Here is a 12554-nt window from a genome sequence, read left to right as displayed (position 1 = left end):
AACACTCTCAGCAACTGAGGAGCAAGTACTGCAGCTCTCAGGGGGCAATCTGCATGGCACACTATAGTATGCACTACACCTCTCCCCAGAGAAACCAAAGTACCGTATTAGGTAGGAATGAAGATAAGCACCCAGGAATAGAAGAAGATGGCTTGACCATGTATTGGTAGGGCTCCTGTTAGGAAATGGCTCAAATGAAGATTCTTTATGGACAGGGTTAAAGAAGCAGACACGATTGTGATGTACCTGGAGACTAACACAGTGAAAAGCTGTTGCCATCCTTAGGGCTAAAGGGCCAAAGGCAGAGTCAGTAGGAACAGGCACTGCGGAAGAAACGCTGCCTGGTAGGAGCTGTGGTTATGCAGGATGCCGGATATGGTGCTGCATGGGGAGTAGGGAAGTTCCTGACTCTTTCTACCCTCTCTTCCCACCTCCTGCCTGTGTGCCTCCTGTGGCCAACCCCAGTTCACAGTCTGTTGATAATGGAGGTCCTGCATTCCACAGGAGTCAGCTTCTTGGGGTGCAGAGCAGGGTGAACAGAGAGTGGATGTGGGTAAGGAGATGGAGAATGATCGGCAGAGATCACAAGGTAAAAGCAGTACAGCGATTAGAACCAGGGGCCAGGGGTGCGTCTGAGATGCTACTTTGCTCTGCCTTCCAGGGTTTTCTACTAACTGAGACTGAGGCTGAAGTAGAGTCTGGGCATGACTGAGTCTGGGGTGGTTCCCTAATGTGAGGATTGAATGCAAAATTGAGGGCAATTTTGAGTGGTAGGCGTGCTAAGTGTTCCCAGGTGGGAAGGTGGGAGGGACTGAGGGGAAAAGAGACATGGAGGAGAATACGATGTCCAAGGAAGCAAAAACTCAATGAAACCCACTCAGAACCCTGAGGCCATTTGACGTTGCCTCCAGTCCCACCAAGTCTGTTGTTTTTGTTTGGTTCTAGCTGAGGTCTCTAACACAGAGATCAGATGGAGGACTAGATCTTCCTTCCAGGGGCACCTGAACTAGTGAACTTGGATGTGCCATTCAGCCTGAACAACCTGTGAAATGCAGGGAGAGGGAGTGGTGAGAGCAGGGAGCCTTTACTGTAAGGAGTTGGGCTGGATGGGGAGCAACATCTTCCTATGGAAAGGCCGTGTGTCACTGCCCGTCACTGTAAAAAAGTCTTGTGGGCATCTGGTTATCAACACTTCAACACTTATGGAGCCCAAATGGTAGTGGAAAATGCTTTTGACTTTACTCATATAGTCAGAGTGAATTGGGCATCCAGGAATCCTGTCTTCCTGGTATCCTCCCTTTGTTTTTAACCTCTGTAGCTTCCCTGCTCCCCCACCTTGGCAGGGGGGATCAAAGTTCTGGAGATTATTTTTCCCAAGGAGATGGGATGGTAGCAGCTTGTAAATGGTCCTTCTCCTTAGAGGTAATCCTGGTCTTTTAGACTTTTCACAGTGGAACACCTACAAGACAAACACATTTCCCTCCTAGCAAATGAGGCCACTCCCACACACTTCTTTGATGATTCAAGTGAAGCTTCCTTCCAAGCAAGGGTGAGGGCAGGAGCCAAAAAATGGGTGGTGGTGGGGGGCAGGGGGTGGTGAGGGAGAAAAGCCTTGTCCTTCCACATGAAAAATAGTGATAATAATTATTACTCTAGTGGGCTATTATTGAGTAGTGGTTCATCTATTCTGTGGCTACCGTATGTCAGGTACATATTAAATGCATGTTGAATATCCCTAATCGGAAAACTGAAAGTGCTACAAAATCCAAAACTTTTTGAGCACTGACGTGATCCCACAAGTGGAAAATCCCAGACCTGACCTCATGTGATGGATCACAGTCAACACACAGGTGTGTGACACAGTGTATTCGGTGTCCCCAAGGAAAAAAAGACCCAGTCTGCTTCAGCTGCAATATATCTGTGCAGACTCAAATTTCCCCATGCAAGCGCAGCCACAAAAAGTAATAAAATGGTATGTGTGCAGGCCGGACACCCCAACAGCAGCTTCCCCACGATGCCCCACGTGGGGCTAAGGCTGACGTGCATTGCTCACTGTTTTTTGGCTTATGCTCTGTGGTATAAAGATATTGTTGAAAATGTCAGAAAAGCTGCATGATATCCATAGGGTAATGCAAATATTCCAAAATCTGAACATAGTCAAAATCCAGGACACTTCTGGTCCCAACTCATTTCCACAGGTTGAATATGAGGGATACTCAACCTGTACTATTGTGGCTTTGAATTGTGGCCCTCCCAAAAGATATGTTTATATCCTAACCCCTGGAACCCATGAATGTGAACTTACTGGAGAAAGGGCCTTAGCAAATGTTAAGTAAAGGATCTCAAAATGAGATCATCCTGGATTATCTGGGTCGACCCTAAATCCAAAGACAAATATAGTGTCCTTATAAGAGACAGATAAAGGGATCCAGGAGAAGAGGAGAAGACCATGTGGAGACAGGAGAAGAGACTGAAGTGATGCAACTACCAGCCAGGGATCTGAACCACCAGAAGCTGGAAGAGGGGAGTGATTCTCTCCTATGGCCTTCAGAGGGAGCATGTCCCCTTGATCTCACACTTCTGGCCTCCAGAACTTCAAGAGAATAAATTCCTGTTGTTTTAAGCCATCCAGTTTATGTTTGTATGTTTTGGTGACTCTAGGAATTTAAAACTAATGTTTACATGCATTATTTCTAATCCTCACAGTGACTGGTAAGATGAAGGAATTTTTCCCCCATTTTATAGGCAAATAAATTGCCAGTTAGTAACTTACCCAAGTTTCCACAGCTGGCAAATTGCAGAGCCAGGATTTGAACTTGGACTTGCCTGAATCCCAAATCCAAGTTTCTCCTTCATGATGCAGTTCTCTTTGCATATTTCATTTCTGATGTCCTTTCCATGCAAAAAGTCCTCTTCTGCAGTCCTGACTCATGGGCATGTCTCTGCTTGCCCCAGTCATACTCATTCACTCAGCAACATTTACAGGCACACCTCATTTTATGGCACTTTGCTTTATTGCATCTTGCAGATACTGCAGTTTTTACATACTGAAGGTTTGTGGCGACCCTACATTGGGCAAGTCTATTGGCATCATTGTTCCAACAGCATGTACTCACTTCATGTCTCTGTGTCACATTTTGATGATTCTTGCAATATTTCAAAGTTTCTCTTTATTATTATTTCTGTTACAGTGATCTGTGATCAGTGATCTTTGATGTTACTATTGTAATTGTTTTGGGACATCATCAACTGCACCCACATAAGAGGGTTAACTTAATTGATAGTTGTGTGTGTTCCGACTGCTCCATTGACCAGTCATTCCTCATCTCTCTCCCTCTCCTCAAACTCCCTATTCCCTGAGACACAGCAATATTGAAATTAGGCCAATTAATAACCCTACAATAGTTTCTAAGTGTTCAACTGAAAAGAAGCATCACATGTCTATTACTTTACATCAAAAGCTAGAAATGTTTAAGCTTAGTGAGGAAGGCATGTCGGAACTCAAGATAAGTAGAAAGTTAGGTGTCTTGCACCAGTTAGCCCCGCTGTGAATGCAAAGGAAAAGTTCTTGAAGGAAATTAAAAGTGCTATTCTACTGAACACACAAACAGTAAGAACGTGAAATAGTCTTATTGCTAATACAGAGAAAGTTTTAGCGTCTGGATAAACGATCAAACAAGCTGCAACCTTCCCTTAAGCCAAAGCCTAGCCAGAGCAAGGCCCAACTCTCTTCAATTCTGTAGGGGCTGAGAGAGGTGAGGAAACTGCAGAAGAAAAGTGTGAAGCTAGCAGAGGTTGTTGGTTCATGAAATTTAAGGAAAGAAACCATCCCCGTAACATGAAAGTGCAAGGTGAAGCAGCAAGTGATGACAGAGAAGTGGCAGCAGGTTATCCAGAAGATCTAGCTAAGATCATTGATGAAGGTGGCTACACTAAGCAACAAATTTTTCAGTGTAGATGAAACAACCATATGTTGTGAGAAGATGCCATCTAGGACTTTCATAGCTACAAATGAGAAGTTGATGTCTGGTGAAATAGTTTAGATATTTGCCCCCACCCAAATCTCGTATTGAAATGTAATCCCCAGTGTTGGAGGTGGGGCCTGGTGGAAAGTGATTGGATCATGGGGGTGTATTTCTCATGAATGGCTTAGCGCTGTACCCTTGGTACTGTCCCTGTGATAGTGAGGGATTTCTCATGAGATCTGGTTGTTTAAAAATGTGTGGCACCTCCCCTGCCTTCTCTGTCTCCTGCTTTGCCTTCTGCCATGATTTAAGTTTTCTGAGGCCTCCCCAGAAGCCAAGCAGATGCCAGCACCATGCTTCCTATAAAGCCTGCAGAACTGTGAGCCAATTAGGCCTCCTTTCTTTATAAATTACCCAGCCTCAGTTTTTTTTTTTTTTTTTTTTTTTTTTTTTTTTTTTTTTTTTTTTTTTGAGATGGAGTCTTGCTTTGTCACCCAGGCTGGAGTGCAGTGGTGCAATCTCGGCTCGCTGCAGCCTCCACCTCCCAGATTCAAGTGATTCTCCTGCCTCGCCTCCCAAGTAGCTGGAATTACAGATGGGCACCACCACACCTAGCTAATTTTTGTATTTTTAGTAGAGATGGTTTTTTGCTATGTTGGCCAGGCTTGTCTCAAACTCCTGACCTCAAATGATCCACCCACCTTGGCCTCCCAAAGTGCTGGGATTACAGGTGTAAGCCACCGTGCCCAACCACCTCAGGTATTTTTTTTTTGTGAGATGGAGTCTCGCTCTATCGCCCAGGCTGGAGTGCAGTGGCCGAATCTCAGCTCACTGCAAGCTCCGCCTCCCAGGTTCACGGCATTCTCCTGCCTCAGCCTCCCGAGTAGTTGGGACTACAGGGGCCCGCCACCTCACCCGGCTAGATTTTTTTTGTATTTTTTAGTAGAGATGGGGTTTCACCGTGTTAGCCAGGATGGTCTCGATCTCCTGACCTCGTGATCTGCCCGTCTCGGCCTCCCAAAGTGCTGGGATTACAGGCTTGAGCCACCGCACCTGGCCTCAGGTATTTTTTTTTTATAGCAACACAAGAACAGCCTAATATGCCTGGCTTTAAAGCTTCAACACACAGATTGATTCTCTTATTAGGCACTGATATAGTGGTGACTTTAACCTGAAGCCATTGTTCATTGTCCATTCTGAAAATCCTACAGTCCTTAAGAATTATACTAAATCTGTTCTACCTGTGCTCTAGAAATGGAACAACAAAGTCTGGATGATAGCACGTGTTTACAGCATGGTTTAGTGAATATTTTTTAAGTCCACTATTGAGACCTACTCCTCAGAAAAAAAAAAAAAGAGATTTGTTTCAAAATATTACTGCTCATTGACCATGCACCTAGTTACCCAAGAGTTCTGATGGAGGTGTACGGGGAAATAAGCATTGTTTTCATGCCTGCTAACACAACATCCATTCTGCAGCCTATGGATTAAGGAGTAATTTTGAGTTATGTCTTATTATTTAACAAATATATTTAGTAAAGTTTTGGTTGCCATAGATTGTGATTCCTTTGTTGGATCTGGGCAGAGTACATTGGAAAGCTCCTAGAAAGTCATCATTCTAGATACTGTTAAGAACAGTCATGATTCACAAGAGGAGGTCATACTATCAACATTAACAGGAGTTTGGAAGAAGTTGATTTTCACTCTCAAGGGTAACTTGGAGGGGTTCAAGACTTCAGTGGAGGAAGTAACTGCAAATGTGGTACTTGGCATGAGATTGCAGCAATCTCAGAACAAAACTTGAATGGATGAGGAGTCGCTTTTTATAGATAACCAAAGAAAGTGGTTTCTTGAGATGGAATCTTCACTTGTCAAAAATGCTGTGAATATTGTTGAAATGACAATTAAAAATTTAGAGTGTTCAATAAACTTAGTTGATAAAGCAGCAGCAAGATTTGAGAAAATTGACTGAAATTTTGAAAAGAGTTATCCTAACAAAGAGACAATATACCAAAATCTCTGGGACGTAGCTAAAGCAGTGCTAAGATGGAAATTTTGTAGCACTAAATGCCCACATCAAAAAGCTAAAAAGATCTCAAATTGATACCCTAACGTCACAACTAAAAGAACTAGGGAACCAAAAGCAAACAAACCCCAGAGCTATCAGAAGACAAGAAATAAGAAAGCTCAGAGCAAAACTGAAGAACATACAGAAATGAAAAATCCTTCAAAAAATCAACGAATCCAGGAGCTGGTTTTCTGAAACACACAATAAAATAGATAGACTGCTAATGAGACTAATAAAGAAGAAAAGAGAGAAGATTCAAATTATTTACAATCAGAAATGATAAGAGGGATACCACCACTGACCCCATAGAAATATGAACAATCATCAAAAAATACTATAAACACCTCTGTGCAGATAAACTGGAAAATCTAGAAGAAATGGATAAATTCCTGGACACATACACCCTCCTAAGACTGAACCAGGAAGAAGTTGAATCCCTGAATAGACTAATAACAATAACAAGTTCTGAAATTGAGACAGTAATAAATAGCCTACCAACCAATAGCCTAGCCCAGGTCCAGATGGATTTATAGCTGAATTTTACCAGAGGTATAAAGAGAAGCTGGTACCATTTCTCCTGAAACTATTCCAAACAATTGAAAAGGATGCACTCCTTCCTAGTTCATTTTATGAGGCCAGCATCATCTTGATACCAAAACCTGGCAGAGATACAACAAAAAAAGAAAAATTCAGGCCAATATCCCTGATGAACATAGATGCAAAAATCCTCAATAAAATACTGGCAAACTGAATCCAGCAGCACATTAAAAAGCTTATCCACTACGATCAAGTTGGCTTCATTCCCAGGATGCAAGGCTGGTTCAACATACCCAAATAAGTGAATATAATTCATCACATAAACAGATCTAAAGACAAAAAAAACCACATAATTATCTCAATAGCTGCAGAAAAGTCCTTTTATAAAATTCAACATCCTTTATGTTAAAAAGTTTCAATAAACTACATATTGAAGGAACATACCTCAAAATAATAAGAGCCATTTAGGAGAAACCTTCTGCTGATATCAGACTGAATGGGCAAAAACTGGAAGCATTCCCTTTGAAAACTGGCACAAGACAAGGATGCCCTCTCTCACCATTCTTATTCAACTTAGTATTGGAAGTTCTGGTCAGGGCAATCAGGCAAGTGAAAGAAATAAAGGGTATTCAAATAGGAAGAGAGGAAGTCAAATTGTTTTTGTTTGCAAAGGACATGATTCTATATCTAGAAAACCCCATCGACTCAGCCCAAAAGCTTCTTAAGCTGATAAGCAACTTCAGCAAAGTCTAAGGATACAAAATCAATGTGCAGAAATCACAAGCATTCCTATACACCAACAACAGACAAGCAGAGAGCCAAATTATGAATGAACCCCCATTCACAATTCCCACAAAGAGAATAAAATACCTAGAAATACAACTAACAAGGGAAGTTAAGGACCTTTTCAAGGAGAACTACAAACCACTGCTCAATAAAATCAGCGAGGACACAAGCAGATGGACAAACATTCCATGCTTATGGATAGGAAGAATCAATATTGTGAAAATGGCCATACTGTCCAAAGCAATTTATAGATTCAATGCTATTCCCATTAAACTACCATTGATATTATTCACAGAACTAGAAAAAAACTATTTAAAAATTCACATGGAACCAAAAAAGAGCTCATATAGCCGGGACAATCCTAAGCCAAAAGAAGAAAGCTGGAGGCATCATGCTATCCAACTTCAAACTATACTACAAGGCTGCAGTAACCAAAACAACATGGTACTGGTACAAAAACAGACACATGGACCAATGGAAAAGAATAGAGAACCCAGAAATAAGGCTACACACCTACAATTGTCTGATCTTTGATGAATTTGACAAAAACAAGCAATGGGGAAAGGATTCCCTATTCAATAAATGGTGCTGGGAGAACTGGCTAGCCATATGCATAGAACTGAAACTGGATCCCTTCCTTACACCTTATACAAAAATTAACTCAAGATGGATTAAACACTTAAATGTAAAACACAAAACCATTAAAAACCCTAGTAGCAAATCTAGGCAATACCATTCAGGACATAGACATGGCCAAAGATATTACAATGAAATTGCCAAAGGCAATTGCAACAAAGGCAAAAATTGACAAATGGAATCTAATTAAACTAAAGAGCTTCTACACAGCAAAAGAAACTATCATCAGAGTGAACAGACAACCTACAGAATAGAAGAAAATTTTTGCAGTCTATCCATCTGACAAAGGTCTAATATCCAGAATCTACAAGAAACTTAAACAAATTCATAAGAAAAAAATGAACAACCCCATTAAAAAGTGGGCAAAGGATATGAACAGATACACTTTAAAAAAAGACATTTATGCAGTCAACAAATATGTGAATAAAAGGTCAACATAACTGATCATTAGAGAAATGCAAATCAAAACCACAATGAGATACCATTTCATATTAGAATGGTGATTATTAAAAAGTCAAGAAACAACAGATGCTGGTGAGGTTGTGGAGAAACAGGAATGCTTTTACACTATTGGTGGGAATGCAAATTAGTTCAACCATTTTGGAAGACAGTGTGGTGATTCCTCAAAGATCTAGAACTGGAAATAGCATTTGACCCAGCAATCCCATTACTGGGTATACACCCAAAGAAATATAAGTCATTCTATTATAAAGATACATGCATTCATATGTTCATTGCAGCACTATTCACAATAGTAAAGACATGGAATCAACTCAAATGCCCTTCAATGATACACCATGGAATACTATGCAGTCGTAAAAAGGAATTAGATCATGTCCTTTGCAGAGACGTGGATAAAGCTGGAAGCCATATCCTCAGCAAACTAATGCAGAAATAGAAAACCAAACACGGCATGTTCTCACTTGTAAGTGGGAACTGAACAATGAGAACACATAGACACTGGGAGGGGAACAACACACACTGGGGCCTATTAGGGGAGGGTGAGGGAAGGGGAAAGCATTAGGGAAAAGAGCTAATGCATGTTGGGCTTAATACCTAGGTGATGGGTTGATAGGTGCAGTAAACCACCATGGCACACATTTACCTGTGTAACAAACCTGCATTCTGCACATGTACCCTGGAATATAAAAAAACCAAAACAATTTTTTTTAAAAAAAGAAAAATTTCTCCTGTGGGAAAATACTATGAAATAGCATTCTCATGCTACAGAGAACTCAATCAAGGAATAGTCAATCAATGCAAAAACTTTATTGTGGTTTTATTTTAAGAAATTGCCATAGTCACTCTCACCTTATATACCACCCTGATCAGTCAGTAGCCGTCAGCATCAAGGCAAGACCTTCCACCAGCAAAAAGATGATGACACACTGAAGGTTCAGATGATTATTATCATTTTTTAGCAAAAAAAATTTTTTAATTAAGGTAGGGAAAAATTCAAACCATGTTTTTCCTCTTTTCTCATTCAAAACACAACAACAATCAACACAAAAAACTTCTGTGACCAAATGTGGGGGATTTCTCCCCACCAAAACATAAGCAATCAATTCTGCTGCAGATACGAACTGAGTGCCCTCTGATTTAATTCTGACACTATCTACCTTGAGATAGTGTCAGGAACTTACAATCATGGTGGAAGGTGAAGGGGAAACAAGCACCTCTTCACATGGTGGCAGGAGAGAGAGAGAACAAGGGGGAAAGTGCCATGCACTTTTAAACCATCAGCTCTCATGAGAACTCATTCACTATCACGAGAACAGCATGGGGGAAACCTGCTCCCATGATCCAGTCACCCCCCACTAGGTCCCTTCCCAACACTGGGAATTACAATTCAATATGAGATTTGGGCGGGGACCAGAGCCAAACCATATCAAATAATATCACAGGTATGTTCACTTTTAAAGACATGCTCTTACACACTTAATAAACTATAGTATAGTGTAAATATAACTTTTATATGACTGGGAAACCAAAAAAAATTGTGTGACTCACTTTGTCATGGTATTCTGGAACTGACCCTGCAATATCTCTGAGGTTTGCCTATAATTAATGGGCTATTTGTGTTGGGCATTCAATTAGTGCTGTGGATACAAAATTGCCACTAATTCCCTTTCCTCATCCCATTGAGGGCCTCAAGTTTTAGAGGAGGAAAAGTCTAGTTTCCATATCTCAGAAAATAGGTTAAAATATTGTAGAACCCTAAGTAATAGTTTAAAATATTAGTGATTACTGGCATCTGTACAATTATTTATGGCTTAATAAACGTTTTCCATCATGGTCTTAGTCTGTTTTATGCTACTACATCAAAATACCTGAGACTGGCTAATTCATAAAAAACAGGAATTTATTTCACACAGTTCTGGAGGCTGAGAAGTTCAAGATCAGGGTGCTGGCAGTTTCAGTGTCTGGTGAGGGCCTGGTCTGTTCTTCCAAGATGGCACCTCATTTTTGTCTCCTCCAGAGGGGAGGAGTGCTGTTTCCCCACACGGCTGAAGGTGGAAGGGTAAAAGGGACGAACTCCCTCTGTCAATCTCTTTTGTAAGGGCACCTAATCTCATTCACAAGGGAGGAGCCCCATGGCCTCATCACCTCTTAAAGGCTCCACTTCTTAATACTATCCCACTGGCAGCACCTGAATTTTGAAGAGGAAACATTCAAATCACATGATTTCATTTCAACCTTGGACAATGAAGTTACACATGGATGTAACATATGGGTAATTTTCTGGTGAGAGCAAAGAGCAGGTGGCCAACTCTGCTTTTGTGGACTCAGTGTGGAAGCGGGACTTCAAGGTAGTCTCTATGACTGAGTCCACTGATGAGTACTGTGTGCAGTAGCTCAAGGAGTTTGATGGGAAGAGCCTGGTCTCAGTTACCAAGGAGAGTCTGGAGCTACCTGAGGATAAGGAGGAGAAGAAAATGGAAGAGAGCAAGGCAAAGTTTGAGAACTTCTGCAAGCTCATGAAAAAAATCTTAGATAAAAAGGTTGAGAATGTGACCATCTTCAATAGGCTTGTGTCTTCACCCTGTTGCACTGTGACCAGCACCTGTGGCTGGACAGCCAATATGGGGCAGATCATGAAAGCCCAGGCACTTCGGGACAACTCTACGATGGGCTACATGATGGCCAAAAAGCACCTGGAGATTAACCGCAACCACCCCATTGTGGAGATGCTGCAGCAGAAGGCTGAGGCTGTCAGGAACAGCAAGGCAGTCAAGGACCTGATGGTGCTGCTGTTTGAAACCATGCTGCTCTCTTCTGGCTTCCTCCTTGAGGATCCCCAAACTCACTCCAACTAGATCGACTGCAGGATCAGGCTAGGTCTATCGAGGATGAAGTGGCAGCAGAGGAACCCAGTGCTGCAGTTCCTGATGAGATTCTCCAGTTTTGAGGGCAATGAGAATGCGTCTCGCATAGAAGAAGATGAAGAGTTTATACCTTGGGTCTTCATATAGTGTCCCCACGGTTCTCACCACAGCCTTGAGTGCCTTGTCCTACGTGGCTCCCTCTGCTAATGTCTAGTGTTTTTTCCTCTCCTGTCCTTGTGACTAAGGCAGGAAACAAGGGCCTCAAGCCCCATTCCCTCCCTTCTCTGACAACAGGATTGGATGTTACGTATTGTGGTTTTATTGTTTGTTCATTTTGTTCTGAATTTAAAGTATGCAAAATAAAGAATATGCTGTTTTTATTTTAAAAAACTGAAAACATATGAGTGATTTTGTGAATAAAGACAAAAGTGTGTTCCTAAGTCCAGGGGCTCCCTTGGTGTCACGTGGTTTCTAGGTGGCAGCTCTCCACAGCACGCTGCCATCAGAACACTTTCCAAACCTCCATTATGTCCATTGTGGACTTATATAATCAGCCATAGAATTTCAAGTGCTTAACATTTCTCTGGTTTTTCTGTCTGAATTTTTCTGCATTTGAAAATGAGGGGGACTGCTACCTGGAATTATGAAGAGCTGGCTTCTAATTGAATGGGCTTAAAGTGTTGAGTGCAGGGCAGATTTCAGCAGACAGCCCAAGTCAGAAGGAAGCTGAATTTAAGACCTGCTTTAGAATAAATATTTGTGATTCCTCAAGCAGTTCTTGTCTCTTAATGTATGGCATTTTCAAAGTGCTTACAGTCTGTACCCTGATTGATGCTTATGTTTAAAGAAGTATAGAAATTGCCATCAGTACCTGCTGATCCCACCAGAATATTAAGCTAAACAGAGAAAATGTATGTGTTCATGGTTACAGGCACAATTTATAGTTCTTGGAATACAAGTTGATATCTACACAAAATAGATGTGTAAAGAGAGGAATGCTTTTTGATTATTGAAAGTGTTTTGCTTGTGCCGTGTTTTTATCTGAAACTAAAGGGACGTCAGTCTGTAATTTTCCTACAGCTCTACAAGCCCAAGTATAATCTGAGGTAATGTGTGCACGAAGAGACCAAAAACCTATCTTCTACAAACTGGGCCTGGTAAAATAATACCATCAGGAACCTTATTCTAGAACCTATAATTTTTGTGATAGCTGACAGACTTGGAGTCTAAGCTTAT

The 12554-nt window shown here is 41.4% G+C and overlaps 1 pseudogene; it reads left to right on the top strand.

Annotated features, from left to right (window-relative positions):
- Positions 1-1213: 1213 nt before the first annotated feature.
- Positions 1214-11465, top strand: LOC104662499 (annotated as a pseudogene).
- Positions 11466-12554: the final 1089 nt, after the last annotated feature.

Source organism: Rhinopithecus roxellana, chromosome 9 (genome assembly GCF_007565055.1).
Source record: "Rhinopithecus roxellana isolate Shanxi Qingling chromosome 9, ASM756505v1, whole genome shotgun sequence".
NCBI lineage: Eukaryota > Metazoa > Chordata > Mammalia > Primates > Cercopithecidae > Rhinopithecus > Rhinopithecus roxellana.
The sequence above is the reverse complement of the archived record's forward strand: the minus strand, read 5'-3'. Positions and strand labels throughout refer to the sequence as shown.